The 23,679-nt window shown below is 45.5% G+C and overlaps 1 protein-coding gene and 1 pseudogene across 1 annotated transcript in view; one reads left to right on the plus strand and one right to left on the minus strand.

Moving 5' to 3' along the window:
- Positions 1–23,679, plus strand: part of Ak5 (adenylate kinase 5) — a 190,611-nt gene that overhangs the window by 74,050 nt on the left and 92,882 nt on the right. The gene's annotated exons all lie outside the window — the stretch shown is intronic.
- On the minus strand, positions 7,785–8,279 carry LOC147005426 (large ribosomal subunit protein eL21 pseudogene; annotated as a pseudogene).

The raw sequence follows: 23,679 nt of genomic DNA on the forward strand, positions 1-23,679 counted from the left end.
AGAGGTCAGAGAAGCCATGAGCAGAGTCAGGAGGAGCAGATTCCCTCTGGAAGGGTCTGGGTTATTTGCTCAATCGCTAATGCAAAAAGACTGTTGTCCTTGGAGACAGATCCCGGCTGAATGAACTTGCCTGGAGAGGTTCTAAGTAAGAGCAGAGTCTCAGGGCTGGCAAAGGAAATGAGTCAGAAGGAGAAAGCCAAGGGGAGAGAATAGGAGACTTGAGGGGTCTGAGAATGGAGTCAAGTACTGAGGGCTGCTTGTTTGAGAAACGAGGAAGATGCAAACCGCAAAAAGCCTGTTCCTTTCCACAGTTGGGAAGATCGTGAATCTTGTGGTCCATTTCTTGTTTGGTGGATGGACAGACATAGGAGACAGATTGGAGTGGGCAGACACATGGGTGGTGAAAAAGGGGAGTTGGTGGGAAGTGTGGAAAACTCAAGATGTCTGACTGGGAAAGAAAGAAAGAATGTCAAGCAGAGTGAGGGGTAAGTGGAGCTGAAGAGGGTTTGAGGTTCCTAAACACATTGATGTCTTCATATCACACTTGTTTGGGATTTGGCTGGTTGGTTGGTTCAGTTTTGTATTTGTTTGTTTTGTTTTGTTTTGTTTTGTTTTGTTGGCAAGGTCTTGCTATGTCACCCAGGCTAGCCTAGAACTCATAGAGTCCCAAGTGTAGGATTCTAGGCATATGTCACCATGTAGGCAGTGCTGGCTTTCTTTTAGGGAGAACAAAACTCGGGGTGCTTCAGTTCAAGAGATCCACTTAAGAGAAAAAGGCTTACTGTGAGTGAGTCTCAGCAGCTGTATCTAAAAGTCTAAGGCTAATCCAACCATCAGTTGAACACATAGATGCCGTCCTCATGGGTGGCACCAAAAATGAACAAGGTAAGCTTTCTGCCCTTTAGAATCTATAGTTCACTGGAAAATGGTCATAGGAAGGATGGTGTGGGAAGGAAGCAGGCAGCCACTTAATTTACATAAGCTAGGAAAAAGCCATGAAGAAGGACCAAGAAAATTAAGAAGACTGCACTGTGCAAACCCACATCCTTCTAGCCTGGTCCTCTGACATCTGCTGACATGCAGAACCCCCATGAAGGGTCAGCTTCATGTCTCAGTGGATAACCTTTTCCACTCCTCTTCTCCTTCGTGGATCCTGCTCGCTGTTGCTCATTTCCCTACATTTTTCTCAGCACAGACTCTCCCAGGCTCCTGTCTTAGAATTCCTTGGGCCAGAATTGGTTCTTGTGTCTTTGCTTGGTGGCCGTGTAGTAGGAGAAGGATGGTCCCAGCAGGATCCAGGTCAAACCCAGTTCCCATCATTTATCTATAGCAGGATGAGAAAGATGTGTTTCCTCAACACTAGGATGCAGAGATCAACATGAAGGATTCTCTCAAGAGCAAACAAAACAGTGGGTACCATCCATGGACATACCACTGGGGCTTTTAACTCAGACTGTATAGAATCCCAAGCTCCTTTGCAGGGTCTTGGGCAAATTACTTAATCACTCTGTACCTCAGAGTCCTCCTTTCTAGAAAGGAGTTCTAATAGGAATCTATCTCAAAACAGTTAAAAAAAATAGGGCAGTAGAGGAGGATGGGGTGCCATCATCATTACTGCTGTGAATTATTGTAGTAAAAGATGATTGAAATCTCTGCTATTCATCCTTTATAAATATATATAGTACTTTCAGTTTTCAGATAATTCACTTCTGAGAACACAGTGTTTAGCTTTTTAAAAATTCCTTTGCATTCTTCTGGGTTTTCTTTTCACGATGTGGCTTGACAAACATGTACAGAACATCATAATACTTCAATTATTGTTGTTCCCCAAGTACATAAAATGACCCAGAACATTATGCAGGTTGTCACAAAAACACTGCCACACCAATCTAGACCTTCCTTTTAATATTTTTATTAGGTATTTTCCTCATTTACATTTCCAATGCTATCCCAAAAGTCCCCCATACCCCCCCCACTCCCCTACCCACCCACTCCCACTTTTTGGCCCTGGCATTCCCCTGTACTGAGGCATATAAAGTTTGCAAGTCCAATGGGCCTCTCTTTCCAGTGATGGCCGACTAGGCCATCTTTTGATACATATGCAGCTAGAGTCAAGAGCTCCGGGGTACTGGTTAGTTCATAATGTTGTTCCACCTATAGAGTTGCAGATCCCTTTAGCTCCTTGGGTACTTTCTCTAGCTTCTCCATTGGGGGCCCTGTGATCCATCCAATAGCTGACTGTGAGCATCCACTTCTGTGTTTGCTAGGCCCTGGCATAGTCTCACAAGAGACAGCTATATTTGGGTCCTTTCAGCAAAATCTTGCTAGTGTATGCAATGGTCAGCGTTTAGAAGCTGATTATGGGATGGATCCCTGGATACGGCAGTCTCTAAATGGTCCATCCTTTCATCACAGCTACGAACTTTGTCTCTGTAACTCCTTCCATGGGTGTTTTGTTCCCAATTCTAAGAAGGGGCAAAGTGTCCACACTTTGGTCTTCGTTCTTCTTGAGTTTCATGCGTTTAGCAAATTGTATCTTATATCTTGGGTATCCTAAGTTTCTGGGCTAATATCCACTTATCAGTGAGTACCTATTGTGTGAGTTCCTTTGTGATTGGATTACCTCACTCAGGATGATGCCCTCCAGGTCCATCCATTTGCCTAGGAATTTCATAAATTCATTCTTTTTAATAGCTGAGTAGTACTCCATTGTGTAAATGTACCACATTTTCTGTATCCATTCCTCTGTTGAGGGGCATCTGGGTTCTTTCCAGCTTCTGGCTATTATAAATAAGGCTGCTATGAACATAGTGGAGCATGTGTCCTTCTTACCGGTTGGAATATCTGGATATATGCCCAGGAGAGGTATTGCGGGATCCTCCGGTAGTACTATGTCCAATTTTCTAAGGAACCGCCAGACTGATTTCCAGAGTGGTTGTACAAGCTTGCAATCCCACCAACAATGGAGGAGTGTTCCTCTTTCTCCATATCCTTGCCAGCATCTGCTGTCACCTGAAATTTTGATCTTAGCCATTGTGTGAGGTGGACTCTCAGGGTTGTTTTGCTCGTGTTTCTTTAGCCTATGCATAAGACATCAGAAAGGAAAGCTTGGGCAGAGCCCTGGCCTAGTCTGCACGAGGCCCTGGGTTCTATTGCCAGCACTAAAAGAAATGGATTAAAAATTTAATTGAATAACTAAATTGTGAATCATGTAACCTTTAATTTTCTAAGTAGCTTCAGTGGGAAATTTATTCAAATCAAGTCAATAAGAGTCCTTTCAAAGCAGAAATGGAAATTGGTAACAAGCACACTAAAAAACCATTTTGCTGGTTATCAGAAAAAACACATCCACAATGAAAGTCCACTTTATATTATTAAATGAAGAGATTGTTCTAACACACAATGTTCAAGTTTAAATTGCTGCCAACTTGAGATTCTGTGCTAGGAACAAAGCTTATGCACTATGCATGACCTGTGCCTCGTTGTCTTGAACCCTGAAATACATCTGGATGTGGTGGTCACCACAGATGGGGATGAGAGTCAGTGAGTATAAAAGATGGCTATCCAGAAGAAGACAGAAATGGCATGTCAGACAGAAACCACCACATCACTGTGAGGCTGAGGCAGAATAGCCAAGAGTTCAAGGTCAGCCTGAGCTACATAGTGAGATCTTATCTAAAGAATTACATTGGGTCTCTACTTTTAAAACTGTCTTTTGCTAAAATGTATATTTGCCAGAGTCCAGCCCAGGGAATTCACAGGATGACCCAAGAGGAGATAAGGAGCCAGCGAGGGAGGGGTGAGCCGTGTGTGGTACTCAGGGGACGCTTTCAGCTCTGACTGATTAGCAATCAGGTTGCCTCTTTGTTTATACCGGTTCCATAGAACGAAGAAAAAGTAATGGTTATCCAAGAAGTACAGATTATAGCATTGTGTTCCTGGACATTTGATTTTTTGTTGCATGTCTGGGGTTACAGGTTCAATCACAGAAAGTACAAATAAAACAGATTTTATTTATATCATCAGCCCTATAACTTCAAAGAATCTAAAGAATGTATCTCCGCCAAAGCAAACACATTTATTATATGATAGCCCGCTTTGGAGGGAGGTGCAGTATTTCCAGTTTAAAGCTCTTCAGACAAACAAAATATCTGAACCAGTCCTTTATGAATAGCAAATACTAATGCCTAATTCTTTACTCTATCATTTCATCTTCTGCACTGTACAGCAGGAAAAGGAATTTTAGTCAATCTATCTATTTTATTTACTGAGGTCTATCCCTCCAGATTGTAACCCTGTCTTTAAATAACATTTCAGAGAGCTCCAAGTGCATTGTAAACTATTACCAATCCTCCTGCCTAGTCAGCGTTTGTCAGCTGTCTCTGCATTTACCCTGTTCCAATCACATCGTTTGAGTTTTCTGAGCCCTCATAAAGAAATTCCTAATGTCTCAGTGCTTATTCCTGCTTACCATGATCTCCAGGGCGAAAAGAAGACTTCCAATGAGGGTCACGTAAACTTACTTCCCTAAAAGCAGAATGGATAGTAAGTTTAGGACTTTCCTTAGAAGACACAGACATAATTTTCTCTGGGAAAAAAAAAAAAAGACATAAAATGAATCATAATACAGAAAGTCCCTAAGAACACAACACACAGAAACCAAAACCTAAAAGTAGGAGACAGAGGGACAGCAACTGCAGCATTCGGCTCAGTGCTATGGGAACTGTGCCAAACAGCTGTGCTGGCTTCAGGACTTCTGCCATTTCCAGTGGATGTCTGTGCCATACATTCCTTTGAGCAAATCGAGGGGACCAGAGTTTACTTTTTCAGCACACAAGTCAGGTAGCTCACAGCTGGCTATAAACTTCAGCTCTCTGGAGAATCCATACCTCTGGGCCCCTTGGACACTTGCACACACACACACACTCATACATGTGTGCATGCACACACACACACCACATTGTACTACACTGAGGCCCAAACTCCTAGCATGGGAACATCTGATAGACACACTCAAGTCTCAGCCAAATCACAGGACCTAGCAACAGTGACTGCTGCAGTCTTCTTTTCCGTGTGAGCGTCAGAGACATTTCAGACGATCACCACGTGACTGCTTCACTCTTGACATGCTGCTGTAGATGGATGTGTGAGCACCAGCATATGTCATAGGTAGAATGCTCGGACGGGGAGTGTGGTTTCAGCTTCTGGACAAGTCTCTCTCCACTAGAGTCAGACGCCTCTCTACTCTTCCATAAGGTCAGTTCACAATGGCAAGGATTGTCGGGTCTCAAACACTGGTAAATGTCTGTGTGGCTTAAGCTTTCAGCTCCTGCATTTCCTAAGCTAATAGCTCGTATGTTGTAGCTGGTAAGTGTTTGCCTTCGACCATCCGATCAGGTATCAACCATTTTGTCTGTGAATGGTACCATGACACATCAGAAATGAAGATGTATGCATGAAGACCTGAATTCAGATCTAAGCACCTATGTTCAAAACAAACAAAACCCAGGCCTGATAGCACCATTCTGTATCCCCAGTGCTGGGGAGGAGGAGATGGGCTCCTCTCAGGGCCTTTGTGGCCAGCTTCAATTTGTCTACCTAAATCACTGGTTCCAAGTTGAGTGAGAGACTCTGTCTCAAGCATAGTGTTGGGAGGCTGGAGAAGATGGCTCCGTGGTTAAGAGCATGAAATGTTCTTCCAGAGGACCTGGTTCAACTCCCAGGACCTGGTTCAACTTCTCGAACTCCAGTTCTGGGGATCCAGTGCCTCTTCTGGCTTCTTCAGGTACCAAGCACACATCAGGTGCATAAACACACATGCAGCCAAAACACCCTTACATGTGAAATTAAAATAAGTAATTTAAAAATAAGGTTGAAAGAGATTTGAGGAAGATGCCTGATGTTTACCTCTGCAACCCTCCATATACACAGACATATACACAGACACATATACACATACATATATACAGACATATACACAGACACATATACACATACATATATACAGACATATACACAGACACATATACAGACATATACACATACATATATACAGACATATATACAGACATATACGCAGACATATACACAGACATATACACAGACATATATATAGACATGAAGATAAATACACACACATAAGCAGATAACCCCGCGTTTCCTCCTTGTAAGTCATAGCCAATGTGTTTTTGCCTTTATCCATCCTATCAGATATCGACCATTCTATATGTGAATAGTACCATCACACGTTAGATATGAACATTTATGTATGAGGACCTGCACAAAACTAAAAGGAAAATTAGGGGGAAAATCCTCTAATGTAATAACTGTTAAAAGGTAGTAGATATATGTAGCTGCAAAGGGCATCTTGATAAGTGCATTGAAGATGAATTCATCCTGATTTGTTCAAGAGCAACAGAGAAGTCGGGTAGTTTAAAGTGCAGCCAACCCTTCCAAAAACATACAAGGAGTTTGTCCTTGTTGTGAGCTGTGGTTTCCTGCTGGGAGGGTCCAGGAGCTTCTCCAGGTTGCCTGCTGCAGGCTTCAGTGCTTCAGTGACTCTCCTCTCAGCAGCTTGTGTCCTGCCTCTTTACACCCTAGGCTGTCCAGGATCGAGCCACCCCTGAGAGCCAGAGAGTACAGACCTAAACAGATCCCTGCCAAGGGTTCTAGCTGGTTCATGCTGGTTCATGCTGGTTCATACTGGTTCATGCTGGTTCCTTGAGCGTGAGCTCCTGTGTTCTCACTTCTCCAGCAGCCCTGTGGAGACTCCCAACGGTGAGCCTGGCTGTGCAGCATGTCTTCCCCTGCAGGGAAATGAGTGAGTGAGCCTCAGATCTCGGGGCTGACTGAAGCCAGTTCTCACTGTAGTCATCTAACAGTCAGGAGCACATTGTTTCTCCCTAACTCTCAGGCAGCCTTGACACCTAGGGAGCTCCCTCAAAGTCAGCTTCCACACCACACCAGAGAGACTGAAATCCCTTGTGAAGGAATTTCCTATTGGAAACCGTGAATACTGTTTTAACAATTGGTCTTCAAAAACTTTGGGGGTTGGGTGGAGATTGCCAGGAGGCGGGGAATGGTGTGGACATCCATCTCTTGGGTATTCTCTCGTTGAGTTCAGTGGTACACCATGGGAAACCACAGCATGTGACAGGAAAAGCCCAGCTCACCAGGCTGCCAAGGCAGTGTGGACCAGCAGCTCCTACAGGGTTCCTCCACCCTTCCGTGGTGATAGGTACTGCTTCAGAGCAGCCAAGCTCACTTGTGTCCCCTACAGTGTTTCTGGGGTCTCTCTGACCACCCCGTCTCCTGCGTTAGTGAGGAGTTCCTCTGCTTTCTGTGATTCCTCCCAAGAGCCAAGAGCCCCCCCTTTTTTTTCCAGTTCTGCTTCTCGTATGTGTGGTCGCATGTCACATTTCATTACCCACAAGCTCCATCCCATGCTGACAGTGAGGGCGTAGGCATGGGCTACTGAAAATATCCCGCTCTTTCCATTCACATGTCTCACGCGCTTCAGGGCTTCTCTCTTCCAGTCAGGAGTCTGTTTGGCTCTGATTCACGGCAATGTGCTTTTATTCCTCGCTGCGTCTCTCATGTGACCAGAAGCCCTTCTTGGCATGGGTTAGAGCCTTCTAAGAACACATCTATGTGGTATTTTAGAATTCTGCTTCCTGGGTAAGAGGGGACAGAGAGAGAACATTTTGACTTTCCCTGCAGCCCTTGGAAAGTTGGTTTCTTTTCTTTCTTTTCTTTTTTTATTTTTTTTTCCTGGTGCTGGTATTTTATTTCTTTGTGTACATTAGGCCATGAATTCGTATTCGTTCCAACAGCTCAGGCTCTTTTCCGTTAGTCCTCACAAAGTGTGCTTCTCTGGGTGGCGCAGGCTGGCACTTCAGCTACAACCAGGTGCCCTTCTCTTTGGCTTCCTTTTTCTTCTGGTTGTTCTCCTTCACCTGCTTCAGGAAGCTGTCCCTGCTCTTTGAGTGCTTGATGTGCTCAATCCACACTTTGATCCTCTTGGCTAGAATTTTGCCCTTAACCTGCTTGTTGACAATGATGCCCACGGCATGCTGGGTGACACTGTAGACTCTTCCGTTTTTGCCGTGGTAGCACTTATGGGGCATTCCTTTTTTAACAGTGCCCATTCCCTTGATGTCTACAATATCACCCGTCTTGTAGATTCGCATGTATGTGGCCAAAGGAACAACACCATGTTTCCTAAAAGGCCTAGAGAACATGTATCGGGTGCCTCTCCTCTTTCCCTTTGTGTTTGTCATTTTGGCGAGTTACTGGAACATGGCTGCGGCGGCCGAAAGGGGACAGTTGGTTTCAAACCAGGTAATAACAGCAAGTTTGGAGGGCTGGGAGACGGCTCAGTCAGTACAGCGCTTGCTCATGAGGACCTGAGTTCAGATCTCCAGCGCCCACATACAACGCTGGGTGCGTTGGTGGGAGAGACAACCGGAACCCTGAGGCTCTAGTCAATCAGAGAGTTCCAGGGTGAATGAGGGTCTGTCTCACCAATTAAGGTGCATTAGCAGCAGAGGAGACCCAGTGTCAGCTCAGCCCCTCACACTCATATGCATGGTCTTAGAGACTCCATCGCTGTGATAAAATACCACGACCCAAAGCAACCTGGGGAGGAGTGAGTATCCTTCGTAGTACAACTTGTAGTCTGTCTTCCAGCAGGATCAGGGAGGGAACTCAGCAGGAAGCTGGAGGCAGGAACTGAAGCAGGAACTGTGGAGGAGTGCGGCTTAGAGCTTAGAGCTTACCCACTTAGAGCTTACCCAGCCTGCTTTCTTATACAGCCCAGGACCACCTGCCCAGCGGTGGCACCACCCAGTGAGCTGGGCCCTCTCACGTCAATCATCAATCAAGAAAATGCCCTATATACATACGTATTTGTCTACAGGCCAATCCTATGGAGGTGTTGTCTTAATTAAGATTCCTTGTTTCCCATATGACCCATATTAGCTTGTCAGCATGGTGCTTATGGCCAAGTTAACATTAAGAACTATACAGTACATGTATGAAGATACAATGATATACAATGATATAAACATCTCTCTCTCTCTCTCTCTCTCTCTCTCTCTCACACACACACACATACACACACACACACACACACACACACAGATTGAGAGAGAGAGAGAGAGAGAGAGAGAGAGAGAGAGAGAGAGAGAGAGAGAGAGAGAGAGAACAGGTCTGAAAGTGACCTCAGAGGGACTTTCTATCCTATGGCAAGCCTTTCCTCTCCTGCCTAAGGTCACCTTAACTGATGTGTTTTATTTCCACTGTGACTCACCCACATCATTTGATAAAGCTGCTGGTGAGGTGGATGTGAAGATCATGGGACTGCCTCTAAGTCAGGTTGTCCTCAGTCGAGACGTAGCTTCTGCTCTCTGTGCCATGGGCCACTGTCACATCCAGCTTCCTGTTGGTGTCAATCTACTCCCCTACAAAGCAGATGTGGCTGACGTCTTCTCCACGGGATTATGACATTGGTTTACAGAGCTCTTTCTCACAGAAAAGGTAAAGAACTGGCATTCGCTGACTGTGTGGTAGACATTCCGTTATTTCTCTATTCCACATTAGTGTGCAAGCTAGAGGGTAAGAGAGGAGAGGAATCAAGTTTGTGGTTATTCAGTTCTGATATTGATTAACACTCCTTGGAAAGATCCAGGGACAGGGAAGAGCAGGTGGCAGGATGACGTTTCATTAGTCCTGTCCTGCCTACTTGATGTCTCAGAAGTGACCAGAGGAGACCTGCCCTGCCGTATGACCAGTGCCTCGCCGGAACCTTCCTTGCTAGGGTCTGCTCTGATTTCATCTGTTGTTCTCATCTCTACTCCTTCCCAAGTTGCACGTGCTGGCGATACACCTGATCCTTACCAGCCCTGGAATGATGCAACCAAATTTAAAACTAAAAATACATTTTTTTTAAAAAAATGTACAATGAATTTCAGAAAGGGGCCCCACAAAACTCTAAAGACGGGTTTGCACAAAGCAGGGGGAAGCACTGCTGTTTCTCTTTCATGACAACAGGCAGGAAAATGTGGGTGTAACCTAAGCACGGCTGCCCCTTTGCTGAAGACTCACACACTGGAATTTAGTCATCCCATGACTTCCCATATGCTACGCCCCGGTCGAGTCAACTGGACAAGCCGAGAGGCTTAAAAGTCACTCATGAGGCAAAAGGGCTTCAAGGAAGCTCTCCTCCTGGAGTCTAGCGTTCCCTAATTTTTCATTCCTGAGTTCCATTCCCGAGTTAGTCTAGTGTATGAATCCACGTGCTCTCTCTCAATATTTTCCTATCATACGTGCCTTTTAAGATTGAATTCTGACATAGCTAAACCAGTGTTCCAACAGTCCTAGTTCGTCCTTAGCAAGACCTTGGGCTTGGATTTCAGTACTGCCCCTGGTATTACACTATCTCTTTGAGTAAAAGTTAGGTCCCTGCCCTTCACAGGAATCTACCATCACCTAGGAAGAAAGAAGTTTCTGACCGTAGGGGAAACCAGAATAGATGCTTAGTATTATAGCTGAGTTACACCTATTTACAGGAATTTACTATGGTTTAGGAAACAGATCGGGCTGTGGTTTTAGAGTATTGCATTATTCATGAGATGGTTAGCTAGAACGGAACTCCCTAGTTAGAACCATGACTTGGGTGTGAAAGCCCTTGCCCTAGGAGTGAAAAGTTCTCACACCTGGCTTCTAAGACTATAGCTGACCTTAGATAGAGCTGACTTTGTCTCAGTTATTTTACTGCCCAGTTCCTTCCGATCTTTGTGTTTTCATTCCTCTGTTCTGTGTAAGAGTCACTAAGCATCCGGTTACCTCATTTGTACCTTGCGGGTATGTCACCCAACTTCTTTATTGTCTTCTGTATAAAAAGTCTGAAGCTCGAATTGTAAAATTACATTCAGATTCTACACACGAACTCTCCTGTGTGTGTCTGTTTGTCACTCGCCATCCACGTTTTGCCCACCCGCGTCGGGGGACCCGTTCCACGCAGACACAGGGACCCAGAGGGTCTGCGGCACCCATATGCTGTCCTTATAATTTTTATGGGAAGAAATTATTGTGAAGTTTCATTGTTTTGAGAGACTTTTTAAAGTTATTTTAACCAATAGAGTGTGGCTAAATCTTTGTATAATATTCTGAAACAGACTGTGGTTAAATCTCTGTTTAATTTTCTGAAACAAATAGACTGTGTTGGAATCTGTTTGACATTTTGTTTGGTTTTGAGTCTTTCCTGATACAGTTGGCTTAACTGATGTCAAATACCAAGGCTTTGCAATGAGTCTCTAAACCCTGTCCCCAGGCAGACCAGGAAAATCTATCAAGTCACTTTTAATAAAGAAATAAGGCCTTAAGTTACTTATCCAAAAAAGTAACATAGAGTAAAGAGGCTTGGTGAGGTCTTCTGACACTTGAATGTTACTTGAATGTTATCAAAGTCTTTAGAGCTGTATTGTGGTGTGCGTGTGTGTGGTATGTGTGGTGTGTGCACACACATACACATACACACACACACACAGGTATGCATGCCTGTGTGCACACATGCAGGACAGAAGAGGCACTGAGCATCCTCCTCCATTCCTGTCCTTGTCATCCTCTAAGGCAGGCTCTCCTCATCCTCTGAGGCAGGCTCTCCTCATCCTCTGAGGCAGGCTCTCCTCATCCTCTGAGGCAGGCTCTCCTCATCCTCTAAGGCAGGGTCTCCTCATCCTCTGAGGCAGGCTCTCCTCATCCTCTGAGGCAGGCTCTCTCCCTGAACCTGGGCTCATGTTTTCTCAGCGAGGCTGGAAGACAGTGAGCTGCCATCATCCCTGTTGTCTCCACATGCTCTCTTGAAGCTGGGGTACACCCAAGCATGGGATACCCAGCTTGTTATGGAGGTGCTGGAATTCAAACCCTCGTCCTCAAGCTTTCAAAGCAAGCACTCGGCCACTCAGCCATTTCTCCAGTCCTAGATCAAAATCTTTACCTACAATTTCCAAACTTTTTTTTTCTTTCCAAATAAAATAGAAATACTGTAGTGTGGGGCACATACCAGCTAAACTTTTTTTTCTGATTATAATTGAGTGCCCAGTTTCTGTTCTTGGAGTCTTAGCATGAACATTGACTGATTTGATGTGTGTGTGTGTGTGTGTGTGTGTGTGTGTGTGTGTGTGTGTAGAAATGCTGACTCAGCAGCAGCCTTGTCGTCTGTTGTAGGGATCTGTCTAGTTTGCTTAGCCATTCTTTTATTCTTTGATGCTTAAATCTCTGAGATTTATATGACAAGAATCTTTGATTATCTGTATCACAACTTTCTCTTTCAGAGCTATTTTTTAAAAATTAAATTCATAATTCTTTAGATTCTTGAAACATACAGCAACATGACTTTTGTGGGAAAGCCTGTCAATCTATACTCCCACCAAGAGCGTAGGAAGCGCCCACTGCTGCGCCCCACCAGAAAGGCACTGCAGTTTAAAGACGTGTTTCAATTATATATGTCGGTTCCTTTCTCATTGTTGTGACCAAATACCACTAAGAGAAGAAGGGTTCATTTTAGGGGACATGGTCTACATGACAGCAGGACTAGCTCCTATCTAAGGAGGCAGGAGACTGCCTGCTCACAGCTGAGGAGATCAGGAACTGAGAATTTACCGGCAGCACCCGGTTAGTTACCTACCTCCTGTGTCCCTTTGTACTCCGTGTGGACCACACCCTATGGGCTGGGGCCATACATATCTGTTGAACCTCTCTGGAAACACGCTCCCAGACAGGCCCAGGGATGTGTGTGCCAGGTGACTGAAGAGGCAGTTGAGTTGACTATGAGCACATCTCAGCCCAGACACAAAGCTCAGAGATGATTGTGGTTCTAGAGGCAGCTCTTCATTCAACAGAAGAGTGTTTTGCAAGGGGTGGGGCTGACCAGTCCCCGAGGAGTGACTTCCCCATCCTCCATTGGGATCCTGTCTTAGTCAAGGTTTCTATTCCTGCACAAACATCATGACCAAGAAGCAAGTTGGGGAGGAAAGGGTTTATTCAGCTTACAATTCCATACTGCTGTTTATCCCCCAAGGAAGTCAGCACTGGAACTCAAACAAGTCAGGAAGCAGGAGCTGATGCAGAGGCCATGGAGGGATGTTCTTTACTGGCTTGCTCAGCCTGCTCTCTTATAGAACCAAGACTATCAGCCCAGGGATGGTCCCACCCACAAGGGGCCTTTCCCCCTTGATCACTAATTGAGAAAATGCCTTACAGTTGGATCTCATGGAGGCATTTCCTCAACTGAAGCTCCTTTCTCTGTGATAACTCCAGCTATGTCAAGTTGACACAACTAGCCAGTACAGATCCCTTGCGTAACACACACTGGCACAGAATGGATGAGTAAGCTCATGACTGAGTGTGTTTCTGTGCCAGGAAGCCATGGAACTGTCATAGCGGATTAATTCACAATTTAATTACATTTTCCAAAGTTGTAAATGATTTTGAGCTGAAAGTATTCTGTATTTAAAAAAAAAATCAACAAACAAATTTCTAAACATGGCCCTATAACAGTATTATAAAAAAAAAATCAGAAATTATTCTAACATGAAGAATCACCCCCACAGCTTTATGAATGCCTTTTGGCCCACAAGACACATAGTATATTGGGGTAAATACGTTGTTTTTGTGAGTCCCACTTAAGACAGCATTTTTCCCAATTGAATGGATCCCAGCTGAGAGGCAGGGAATACATATCTGAAATCATTTTGGTGTCCTGGTTAGTTTATCTGCGAGTGTGCCATAGATACAACATTTAGTTTTAGCCTCATTTTTTGCCCACATTCTCTCATACCATCATTCAAAGTAGGAATAGAAATCACTTTTAAACCCCAAAACCACTCCAAAAAAAGCTGCTGGCAGCTCATCTGTGGACAGATCCCTGTTCTGTTCTCAGCCAAGCAAAGCACCCTTGGGTCTTGCTTCATTCTCTCTTTTACTGTGCCTGAGAGGAAAGTGACCCATCGCATCATGAGCAGTTATCACGCAGGCTTCCCAGATGAGACTTCCCTCTTAGGTTGAAGGTCGCTATCACATTTTCAGCCCACTCATCTTATGCCCATTGACGTAATTCATTGTTTAATCTAAGAAATACACAAGCTAAGTAGAGCAGTTTCTTCCCCCAAATATTCCTTTTAAAATTATTCGTATTATTTTTAATTATGTGTAGGTGTGTACCTCTGTGTGTGCATGTAGGGGTGTGCAGGCCAGTGCAGGCACCACTGGAGGTGGGGGGTATCACATGCCCCGGAGCTGGAGTTCCAGATGGTTGTGAACCCAGACATGAGGGCTGGCAACAGAACTCAGGTCCTCTGGATGAGCAGCCAGTGTTCTTAACCACTGGGCCATCTCTCCAGCCCCTCCTAATGTATGCTAGGCTTGGGAGCAGTCTTTCCCCTCACTTTTGGTAAGTAAAGGTTTATTTGAGAAGTGAGTACTTAATAGGCTAGAAAAATTTGTGAGTGTATTATTTTTAATAATTTTAATTATATTGTTGATAAGTGCACTGTTTGGCTGTTAAAATTACTCTCCCTGTTGACCCAGCCTCTATATAGTTCCCGCTAACAAGGTTAGTTATTTACTCTGAGCTCAGCAAGTCCTGATTTAATTTCCATTTTCTCCATAACTCTGGTCTGGAAGGTTTGGCGAGTCTCACCTCACGCAGCAGACAAGGAAACTGAGGATATTAGATACAGAGCCATCTTACTCACTTGAAGGGCAGGGGGGCTCTGGTTCAACCTTATGTCCCTGATGCCTTAGGATGCCATAGCATTGTTCAGAGCACTGACCTGAAGCAGAGACGCCAGGGTCCTTTCCCTGGTGCCCACACCAGAGTCCTGATGCCCAGCTCGATCAGCAACGTGGCCAGAGACCTTATGGAGGCAGGCAAGCTATGTGGGCTTTTGCAGCCTCTTAATGATGTCAGAAGGGGTGCCAGCATGAGTGCAGATCTGACACCTAGACCTGAAAGAGCTAATGCTGGAGCAAGTGGGAGGTGACCACAGCTCACCACCATCCCCTGGGGAGTTCACACCGCACCCACACCCCTCATGTGGTTGGGAAGTGTGGAAAGATGTTTTCTTTTTTACATTTTACGTTTACGGATACCCTGACAAGCGTATTTTCAGTTCCTCTGCTTCCCAGCTTGGGTCTGAGGCCCTTACACAGTGCGGCCAGCAGTAGATTGGAAAACAGTGGCACTCTGGATCTTCTTTTCGCTGCACAGGTTGCTTCTGTCAGTGTTGGCATCACAAAATACAGCTCTTCAGAGAGGCTAGGAGAATCAGAGACTTGAAGTGTTGGCCCCATGTGGAAAATGGTGTGGTGCAGGGGAGAAATGATGGTTTGAGTTTAGGAAGACAGGGTTGACTCTCCAAGTATGGCTGACCATCAGAACCCCTGCTGTGCCATCTCTGTAAATCAACAAACTGTGTTAATATTCACGTCAGTGGGCTGCTGGGATGCTCAATAAGAGAATGACAGTGGAAGTGTATTGTAAATGATCAAGAGTTTAGCAGTTTCCTGATTTGTTTTTTAATGTTTAATGTTTCTGTATGAAAAACCCAGCAGTCAAACCATGCCCCTGCGGTGAGCATTCGTGGCTCCCGGAACCATGTGAGAACACAAAGAGGGCACCATGGGTCTATACCACTCGCAGCTCCAAGTCCTGCATGGTGATTACGGAGCAAGCATGCTTTGTTTAAAGTCTACAGTGACGTGGTTTAGGCTACATCCCTCCCTCCTCGCGCCCACTGGAGACTCACTGGCCCTGTGAGTTCTCTCACTGGCCCTGTGGAAAGGGAGCTAATAAATCTCCCACGGATACAAACGTGAGCTAAGAGAGCGAAGACTTCATACATGCCAGGATACTTTTCTTCAAACCCGTCTCTCCTCACTTTTGACTGCTGTCTCAATGGCCGGTGCTAGAGCTCTCCTCTTTGACCCCCCCCCCCCCCCGTTTTCTCTGATTTCCGAAGGGAACTGTTGGCTTTTTGATGTTATATTTACCAGGAAGGCTGAACACTCTCAGCAAAGGTAGAAGGGAGAGGGAAGGCAGGATAACAAAAAGGCTGCTTTGGGTAAACGACACCAATAAATGGCACTGCACTGTAGTAAACCAGAAGCGACGGTTCGCATCCCTCCACTTGAGTTCTTCAAGTGAGGTGGCAGTCACGTCTCCAAAGGTATGAGGCATATCCTGTCTCCATCTCAGACTTCAGGCCATCCTTCCTGATCCCTTCTAGGCTCCCCTTAACTCCTGTTTGTTTTGCATTCTCCAGTCGGCACCAAAGCCATGTGCCAGACTCCCAATGGGACGGTTCTCTTTACTCATCATGGAGGTCAGGTCAGCAAGCCTGCCCAGACTATGCTATAACGTCTGCTCAGCCCTACAGCCCTCCCTACACCTCTTCCCTCAACAACTGTGAGCACCATCTCCTGAGATGTTGGTGCCAACCCCCACTGACCACATGCTGCCTCTCTCACTCTCTGCTTCCTGTGTCCAGTCAACAGCCAAGGTCTCAATATCCCTACTCGGAGGTGTCTCTTCACGTTGGCTCCTCTTCTTCAACCCCATTGTCACCCCATCGTGCCATCGCTGCAACTGTGCCTCTGCTGATATTAATGCAACAGTCGCTGCTCCCCAAAACCCCTCTTAGCCCGTTCTCTCCCATCCACTGCCTCACACTTCATGGCTGATGCTACACTCCTGCCTTTGTTCTGCCACTCACAGCAGGCAGGGCTCCCTTGCTGTCTCTTGAATAACAGGGGCTTTTCAGTATGAACCTTCCTGTGTCACGTTTCCTTCCGACTTTGCTGAGACCTCAGAGGTTCCCTCCGTGGGTAACCGTCTCATTCTTTTGTGCGTTTATAGAGATACTTGTCTGAGTGTTTCTACCTTTGGAGGCCGCCTATTCACTCTCTCGGGTTTAACACGAATGTCATGATCTTGAGGAGCTCTCCCCCCACCCCCCGTCCCTCCCCTGCTTTGTGTTCCTATGGCAACCTGAAAATACCATGCCGTTTCATTAAGAATGTTATTCTAGGCACCATGAGACTGTTTTATTCATACCTTTTATGTGTACTCTTACCGTCAAAGTGATCTGCCTCACCAGACCACCCCGTTAAGCTCTTTACCTTGGTTGTCCAGGATGTATCAATTATCTGTCTAAACCGCTTGATACACAACATTCTAACCAGTGAAATTTATGGCATGTCTACAATACTCATTTGAATGGCATTCAGTTTCCCCCCTCCCTTCTGTGTGGGTGGTCTTGAACAGTGTCGGTATAAGGTTCTGATTATGAAGCAGGCTGGACAAAAAGATCTACATAATTTTCATAGTAATAATGAGAACACTCCCTTCACGTGCTCACCCTCAGACAAAGAAACAAAACGCAGCCATGGCATCTGTAACCCTGAAAATGACGGTGTCCCACCTCCCAGTCCTCACCCCCACCCTGTAGTGCCCATTTCAGACACGTCTTTGTATATGTGCCCCAGTTCTGTGACAATCCTTTTGGCAATCCTTTTGATTTGTCTCTCCTGGTGCATAAGTGTTCAATGAAATGAAGTCCCAGGAGAAGGTGTGCCATGCAATACTCAGGAAATAGAACAGAAGTACAAGTGACGTGGTGAATGAAAGCAAGTTGTGTTGGGGACTGGCCTGAAGGAGGGTCCTGTAACAAGGATATTATAAATGATATCTTCAAAGCTTCCTGTGTCTGCTCAGAATGCAGAGTTCTGGGAAAAAAAACCTCACTCCCACCCTTAGAAAAATAACAGAAACAGGCAGAGGAGCTGCACAGTTGCACCTTTCCTTAGATCCAGTGGGAAATTGGGGTTCCAAGGGAGCTAGCTTAGTCAGAAGTCTAGAGGAAGATGAGGGTTGGCCAGGAAGAGGTTTGCTGGGCAGAGAGAGGCAAGGGGAAGAAACTCCCTTCTGGGAGAGCTAACTGACTCGGGAGAGACAGCTGTGACCTTCCATGGGGGGTGGGAGGCAGCTATGAGCATCCAGGGGAGAGGAGGCCTCTGGGTGGCTACTACAGCGGTAACTGTCTTCTTGTGGGGCATGACCAAGATTTCAGTACAGAGGACTGAGGGAACCTGGCAGGACACTTTCACAGATACAGGGACAGATTCTGATGCACAGCACAAAACAAGGGCCTCAAGTTCAGGAAACTCCCAAGAGGGCCACCCCCAAATACATCAGATGTCCCTAAAGGAGTCTGACATGTCAGAGCCCTGCAGGTCACTGTAGCAGCCAATTGCTCAAATCCGGCCTCACACACTACAGAAGCCTGAGGCACAGGGCAAGCAAGCTTGTTCCAAATGTAACGACAATCCACCTCAGCCCCTGCTCTCTGCCGAGTCTGGCTTCCTACGAATATCATGGGCCATACATGCTACATGGCAGGGAAAGGCAACATACTCCCAATGGACAGGGAAGACACCAGAACTAGACAGCGTCTGCAAGAACAGCACACCCAGCTCACGCCCATACTCAGGATTCTCATGGTGGACAACTGAGTTCAGATGGGTAAGTCCACACACACACACACACAGAGAGAGAGAGAGAGAGGACAACAGAAACTTACAGAGACTCAGTAAGACAAAGACTGACGCTGCCAACTGGGCTCTCCAGCCACATAGCCGCAGAAGGAAGCAAAGAAATCCACTGAGGGTCAATGGAAATCGCTTAGCCTGGAGCACATGGGGTGCGGGGGTGTAAATAAACATCCCAGATGTCCTAATATCTGTATGACTGAGGCCCAGAAAGGAATGGCAGACATGAGATAGGAGATTGTAAATTTAAGTAGAAAAATAAATAAATAAAAAAATAAACTAATAATAAATTTACCAAAAAAAAAAAGTAATCGTGAACAACAAGCCACAGCATCAAATGGCCGAGAGAATACCAAGGACATATAAAAACCAAACATCTGAGCATGTCTTAATTTAAATAGTATAAACAAGAGGCAAAGAGAAAAAATAGATACACTGTATCAAGAGGAGGAAAATAAGTGACCTGGACACTTCCTGCCTAAGTACACGTGAGAGGAGGGTAGGGAGTACATTTTTTAAGACATCCAGGAATTCTGTACTCAGTAAAAATGTATTTCAGAAGTGACGGGGTTAAGTCCTCACAGGTGAATTAAAGCCAAGAGCTTTGGAGCCAGCAGGACCCACATACAGTAACTGTCACAAGAACTTCCTCAGGTAAGAGAGATGGAGTTAAACAGAAATTTAAAGAAATAAGAGAATGTGGAATGCAGTGGAAGAGGATTAAGGATAATTAATTTTTATTGTTTTATTATCATGATCATCATTAGTGTGTGTGTGTGATGTGTGTGAGCATGGTCCTTCATGTGCTACATCCATGTACGGAGGTCAGAGGACAACTTTCGGAAATCTATGCTCTCCTTGCAGCCTGAATTCTGAGGGTTGGACTCACATCGCTGGTAGCAAGCAGTTCTACCCGGCTGGACCTTCTCACAGGCCCATTTTTTTTCTTCTTTAAATGATTCAGAAAGAAAACTGTCTGAAGCAAAACTGATAGAATTATATGCTTCACAGCTTCTACAAAAGCAGAATTGTATGACCTGTAAAATGTAGGAAACCAGCATAAACCAGTGAGCCCGAAGGCTTCGGGAGGAAACAGGGATGCCTGTGGTCTCTGGGCTTACAGGAAGCAGTTTCTCAGAATTTGAAGGAGAGCCCTGGTCTATGTTCAAACCAGGTCAGCGCTGTGAGGAAGCTGGAGAGAACCCACTGTGTCAGCAGAGGTCGGCAGTGGGCAAGTGGAAGTGGGGAGCTTTCCAGTGAACACCCGGGAACTGCAGACATCTAGAGTCGATAGAACTGGGGGGTTGAGGGGGTGGGGAGTTAACATCTCTAGGCTGGGGGAAGCTGTGCTAAACGCTGTGGATTTGAATAAACATAGCACAGTCCATAAGCAGTGTTTGGGTTTGGGCAGGCTAAGATTCCAGGCATTCTTTATGAGGTAGACATCCTTCATGGCCTTAGGAAATCAATCAGAACAAAACTGCACCACGGCAGGCCCAGGGAGGGAGCTTATGGACTTCTCTGTGAAGACTATACTGAGTTTTCTCTTCAATCCCATCATCCCTCTCACAGCATTCCACAGTCTTGTGATCTAAATATTTCAGATGCCCTTTGTCCTCAGTGGCCTGGCATGAACTTGCATGACAAGACCCTGAGGTCGAACAGGAAGGAAGTGCGATGTGGCAGAGAACCCTGGCTTTGGATCAGCCTTGGTAGTCAGCTGCCCACCTCACAGAGGCATGCGCCCTGAGAATGGCTGTAGTTGGCATCTTCAGCACTCCCGGGGAGACTTGCCCTCCTTGGCTTACAGAACACCATAATCATGGTCATGATTGCAGGCCTCAGAAGAGAAGAGCCTTTGGACATGTGGCTTCCTTGCTCTGCTGGCAGCAGCTGACAGTGGTTTTACAGCCCTATGGATTTAGGTCACTGAAGAGGACTCCCAGAGACCCCAAGAGATGACACTCCACAGATTAGAGAGCCACTGCTTGTCACCGTCAGGGTCCTCTGTGTCTTGTGATCCAGGTTACCCTCATGGGGGCAGAGGAAGAACAGAGGAGCACGCTCTAAGTCATACATTTTTGTTTTTGTTTATTTTTACTTTCTGATTTCCTTAACTCCACAACTGAGGGTCTAACTATGTTACCTGTGTCCTATCTTTAAAGAAGAAGCAGGGTCTCCTTGTAGACTTTGACAACAAAAGGAATGTCAAGGACAGCAGCAAAGGGCGCACTATACCTCCGGCACTTCCCTCGCAAGGGCATGTCTCAGAAGATAACTTGTAGGAGACATGAACCTAAATTAGTTCCAGATCTGGGTCACTGCTCAAAGCATGCCTTTCATACAGGCCTGTCTTAAAAGCCAACGGAATCTAAAGCATGCCTGATTATTCCTTGTGGGGAAACGGGGCTTTTCTTCTGCAAGCTTCAGTAGCAGGCCAACAGCTTACGGGGTTCCAGGGAACTGACAACCCTTAATGACAGCCTCATGACTGTTCACACTGAGCCACAGAGGAGAGGGTTCCCAACCATTGAGAAGGTCAACACCGAATGAGCCAGCTGACACGTGAGGGCCACTCGGATGCAGCCCCCCTTTGGCGTCCTCCTCGGCATGGCCGGGATGGTGGAAGGGGCTGATAACTGCGTTGTCGTCTCTAGCCCTAAAATGTGGAGGAAACACAGTAACGGGCAAACCTCAGGCTTGAGCTCCTAGGCTTCACACCTGATAATCATTACTTTACTCAAGTGCTTTCCCAGTAGCAAATGCCAGACTAAGCACTCGGCCAGTCCATCCTCTCCAAACCTGAGGAGCTCAGCAATATTGTGACCCATTTTTAGAAGCCAGGCCCTGTGGTTCCAAGAGGTCATTTGACTGCCAAAGAGTAAGGAATACATCATGGAGGTCTAACTCAGTGACTACTCCAGAGCCTGTGCGAGCCACCTCATGCTTTCTTCCTGTTCTGTCCACCCAGGGGTCATTCTCTCCCTCTCCCCGCCCCACCCCACCCCCTCAATATTAACCAGCCATTTGCTATATATATATAAGCCCAAACTTTAAGTGTGTTAAGTTCCTCAGCAGCAGCAGCAACTGCAAGCATTTACTGAGCCCCCAGGAACCGCTGCAGAGGAACATACACCATGATCTTAGCTCCCAGGGACAGCACAGGTCTTGTGTGATGTTGAGGGATAAGAGCTATTCCATGTACCCTGTACCATGTGCTAGCATATGCTATGGAGACAGAGGTGTGCTGGAGAGACAGAGCCATGTCACAGGTCAAAAAAAAAAAAAAAATATCAGGAGACATAGACCTGAGCTGGCTTGGGTAGGAAAAGGAGAATGATCTGGGAGAAGGCTGGGAGCTCTGGCACTGTAGGCAGAGAGTTCAAAGGTGAAGAGCATGGGGGAACCTGCTCTGTAACCTGAGCGTGGCTTCCCCTGGGGTTTTGTCATTGATTGTGTGGGTCACGGAACATACAAACAGCAACAGTAAAAGGTTTCTGGGTACACAGTGACTAAAGTTAATTTAAAAATTAAACTCATACTGAATGTGAGTGTCTCCGGCTGTGCTCACCAACGCTGCACCATGGGACTTCCTGTGCAGCCTTCTATGTATACTGTACCTCACAATGCCAGTGGTTGCTGCCTGAGACGGCTCGGCTCAGACTTGTGAGGAACTGCAGTGTAATGACACACACCCAAAATCTCCTGCTCCTGCAGAGACATAACAGCCTGATGGCAGAAAACAAGGAGTTTACAATTCTCCTACCATGACACCAAATTAGTATAGCTTTGGAATATATTATATTGAAATGTTTGGTCTTCAAAATGGATCTTTAAATTGCTCACTTGAGTTTCAGAAAGTATTATTCAATGAGTTTTAGCTTGGGGTTAGGACAGAATTTCCAACGGTTTCTGAAATGCCTTAAGCAAACTTTTATCATCTTATACATCTTATACATGTTTATGTGAAACAACGTTCTCAGTATTGACAAATATAAAATAAAAATATTGCTCTTCTGAAAGCTAATGGAGTTTCTCTAGTTCAACAGGGTCGAATATTCTCCAAGACTAAACTTTTATGATAATAATAATAATAATAATAAAAAAAACTGCCGGGCAGTAGTGGTATACACCTTTAATCCCAGCACTTGGGAGGCAGAGGCAGGTGGATTTTTGAGTTCGAGGCCAGCCTGGTCTACAGAGTGAGTTCCAGGACAGCCAGGGCTACACAGAGAAACCTTGTCTCGAAAAAAACAAACAAACAAAAAAAAAAACAAAAAAAAACAAAACAACACCAACAAAAAAACCCTACTCATTAATATTCAAGTTGCTTTCAACTATAATAAATAAAAATATGTGTACAACCAAGGTGCCTTAAAATGCATTTATGTTTCACTATCAGTAAATGTCTGCTCTGAATACCTATCTTATATTCCCTATGACTGAAGTCACATAAAATCTTCATCAGCAAGAGGGGGTTACAGACAGCAAAGTTTAAGAAGTTTCATTCTAGAAATGGCTGGCATGTTCTGGCTGGAGCTTAGACTGAAGGCAGGGACTCCTAAGAACTGGCACTGAAGAGAAACTCCTGGCTTCTAACATGGCTTAGGAGGTAAGGATGCTCGTAGGGTACAGTCCTGGTGACCTGAGTTCAATCCCCAGAACCCACAGGGGTAACTCCATAAAACTGTCCTCTAACCATCAAATACAGAGTGGGAACTGTGCGCCACCACACACCACGACATGCACAAAAATAAATCGTGTTCTATTCAAAAAGATGAAAAGACAAAACCCAATGCTTACAGATCAGTTCCAGGGAAACGAAAAGGCAAAGTTGTCTCAGAGAATTAGTGAAGAAAAGTGTCTATTTTCTGGGCAAGAGATTCAGTTTAACTTGTGCTAAAACGAGTAATAAATTCACATATTCATATATTAAAAGTAACCTTCCACCCCTCCTTATGACAGGGGCCCCAGAGACCTTACATCCCCTATATCAATGACGCTGTGGTAAGATGACTCTGTGAACTAGGCAGCGGGCCCTCACCAAACTTGATCTTGGACTTTCCAGCT

The sequence above is a fragment of the Mus caroli genome, unplaced genomic scaffold (genome assembly GCF_978045245.1).
Source record: "Mus caroli unplaced genomic scaffold, Mus_caroli_1 scaffold_3, whole genome shotgun sequence".
In the NCBI taxonomy this organism is placed as follows: Eukaryota; Metazoa; Chordata; class Mammalia; order Rodentia; family Muridae; genus Mus; species Mus caroli.